The following is a 3,681-nucleotide window of genomic DNA, read 5'->3' as shown; positions in this document are numbered from 1 at the left end:
AAAGCATGTCAATCTTGTTTTGGGCCTTTTGACAGATTTTTCCAGAATCTGTATACGAACTTGAAGCTCAAAAATGTGACCCAAGATGGACGAACTGGGCAAAACTCATAAAATATAAAATGTAGCCCCATGAGTTAGATTTCATCTCCAATTGGAATCAGGTCAAAAGACCAAATAGAACTCCAGATATGGCCGTTTTACCAAAGTGGTCAGAACTGATTTCCTGCTGTAACTTTCACTTTGTAACAAGTATAACCATAACACACATAGATTAACACATCATATAAAAGCAAAAAGGCATCAAGCTTCCATTCCAATGATTCAACATCAGTTTACAAAATTGCCCTAAGCCCACAAACAAGTGATCGTAGTCACACAATCACAAACAAGTTCAAGGAAATCACAACAAAGTACAAATAATTGTCTACCGAATAAGTTCATGAACAAAACATCCTTAGGGTCATTTCCTAAGCACAAGAACTACCACAATGGAACACACCGCTGCAAGAATACATCCCATTATGAATATCACTTCATAAATCCGGCGCACTCCATCTATTACCATGCCGGTATCTTCTCCCATTCGCCTCATGGCTCCCAAGGTTCTTTCCATCATGACTTCTTGATGTCGAACCCTCACTCGGGCATCCCTTAGCCCACCGGCTATGTCCCACACTCGTTCCCTTTCCTCCCGGGTCATACCCATGGGAGGTGGAGGGGGTATTCCATAGACGGGACGGTGGGGGTTTTCTCCTAGTCTCGGCCCAAGGTGATAAGGATGATCGCGGGGGAGGCGTGGATGGAAGTATGGGTCGTGAGTTGGGAAGCGTCCATCGCTTACATTCATGGCCGCATTTTGTCTCGGCGGTGTGGGAGCTCTAGGGGCTGATGGTGGCCGTGGTGGAGTAGGCAAACGACGTACCGGTTGGCTAGAAGCAACGCTTCTAGCACCACCACCATTTGATGGGTCTTCCGTGGGCTCGGACTCCTCCTCCTCCTCTCGTTGTGGGGGCTGTTGGGAGTCCATCGTGGGCTCCGTCTCCTCGCTTTCTTCTTGTTCTTGTCGCCTCTCCCTGACCATGTCCACGAATGCATAAATGTCCCTTACTTGATTGGAGTTTCTTGAGGCTTCACTCCTTTGCGACATAATATTCCTACACAAGTCACATAAAGCATAAGATGACGACTCCACTTGACGCTTAGACGACCATTTGCAACCGACTTGACCATTGACGACCCATGTGACCATTTGCGGACAGCAAGACGACTTGACGGACCGAGACGACCTTAATCATTTGACGACAACCAACCAATTCGACCTACGACTCACAAGCTTGACAACCGAACAACATTATGAACATCCACCACCGACGTACCCAACAATAATTAGTAAGACTATCAACGACCAACTCGACACTCATGACCCACACGACCATTTAGAATCAACGAAATGACTAGAATTTAACTTGTGCATTATGTCTAAATAGGCAAAGTAATGCTAGCCAAGTGGGGGTATTAACTAAGGGTTCTAATAAGTAATGCGAACATTGGATTTGGTTATGTATCTTTTGCACCAAGAATCGTTTTAAAGCTTTATTTTCAAAAGACTCCTTTTTAAATATTCCTTAAACAACTATTTCGATCATTCCATATTAAATTTTTAATTAGGCATAGTTGATCAGGCTATGCATAAGTAAAACAAGAATACTTTATGATCAACTCAATTGTTTAAGAAATATTCGACTCGTTTTGAAAATACGTAGGTTATAGCAAAAATTCTCTATAACCTTGGCTCTTGATACCATTTTTCTGTAACACCCCGACTAAGGCGGAAACACGAGATGCCACAGAACGACATGGTACAAAAGATTTAAATATAAAACATCAACTCAAGTTTTCAAATGACATTCAAAATCCAAAAGATTACAAATTAAAGATGACGTCCAAATCCATTACACAACCAAATTCATAATTAAAATGATTAAATGTTTGCAATACTCGTCCAACCATACAAGCATATTAGAGTCCAAAAGGGGGTCCACGCTACGCACCTAAATCTTTAACCTGAAAAGCATGAAGAAGAAGAAGTGTCAACTACGAGAGTTGAGTGAGTTCATAGGTTTTTAACTAACAACATAAAGTGTATATATATATCCATCATAACCAAAATTTGAGAGTCACCAAAATTTCCATGTATACCTCCAATGTCGCATTTGGAAAGCGTATGTTCCACTTACTATAATCAACGTAGTGAAATTTCTATCATATAACCACGAGGGTATAATTCAATCAACCTTGATGAGTAAATGCTTGAGCCACTACTACTACCATTTTTTCGAAGTCCAATAATAAATAGATAAATCTTGCACGAGCTGTCAATCAAGTGCCGTAACAATAATAATAAAAGGGGTCGTGCCATGGAGACGACCTAAGTAAGGTAGCTAGAACACCCGTGGTCGGACTGGAAGTGGAGGTTGTCACAAAGACAACCAACCTTCCACCGTTACACAATTGGGTGGGTGGACGAAACCTAGTTGCGCAACTAACTAACTACAGGCCTCCATAATCGGAGTAAATAGTAGTGAACCGAAGAAAGCGGTTTGACAGAACTCAAGCTCATCATATAAATCATTTATCATAATGAACATACGAAACAATTTCATTTCATAATCATAATATCAAGAATCATTTCATATATTTGTAATAATAAAAGCAATTTAGCTTATATATCATGCTTTTCACCCCGATAGTTAAAACACATAAAATAGTTTGAAAGGGGGCTATGACTCACTTGAATTGAGAGTGAAAGAGGGCTGATCAAAAGCGAGATCTCTGGCTAGTGGTGTCTTTCCTCAAGCAAGCCTAAACCAAGGTATTCGAAATATGCACAACGTAAGTGTGTTTTACATGAACTAGTAAACTAGATCATGAGACGTATGCTAGTAGACTTGCCCAACTTTGGTTGTTGTTTAATTATGGAATTCAAGTACATTATGTTGTTCACCTCATTTGGTTGGAAGACATTTGGTAGTAAAGGTCATTCATACGATTTTTGTTCGGTTATTGAAATTTCGGTAGTTTAACTTCGTTTTATATATATTTTCCATCGCATACTTTGTTTAATAACCATATTTGACATTTGTGTTCTCATAATATCAATATTGATATATCTTGCTGATTTATAATTATTTATTTAATTTAATATTATTTAATTAATTATTTACTTATTTTATTGGTTTATTAATCAAATAATTCCTTATAATTATTTTTAAGTCCTTAAATTATCTCTAAAATTCATAGATAATTATAGATGGATTATCTACTGATTTTCAAGCCCTTTTTATTTGTAACATTGTGATTCTTATATTTATTTGTGCCTTATTTCTATTTATTTAATAATAATGATTAATTAGTGACTTTTACTTAATAATTTACTTTTAAATTGTATAATTCTTGCTCCCTTGCTTGTAGTTATTTTTCCCCAGTAGGTTTTAGTCACTTTTATCATTGGTTAAGTGGCTTTGATCAGATTCATGGTTTATATAATTTATTTATTGATTTATATATCTTTTAATTACCATTTTAATTCATTAAATCATAGAAATCCTTACAAATCACCACAAGAGTTTTAGTCCAAAATTCCAGGCCTTTTTAGGCACCTTTTATCAATAAAAATCTGTA

Source organism: Erigeron canadensis, chromosome 5 (genome assembly GCF_010389155.1).
Source record: "Erigeron canadensis isolate Cc75 chromosome 5, C_canadensis_v1, whole genome shotgun sequence".
Classification (NCBI taxonomy): Eukaryota; Viridiplantae; Streptophyta; class Magnoliopsida; order Asterales; family Asteraceae; genus Erigeron; species Erigeron canadensis.
Note: the sequence above shows the minus strand (reverse complement) of the source record.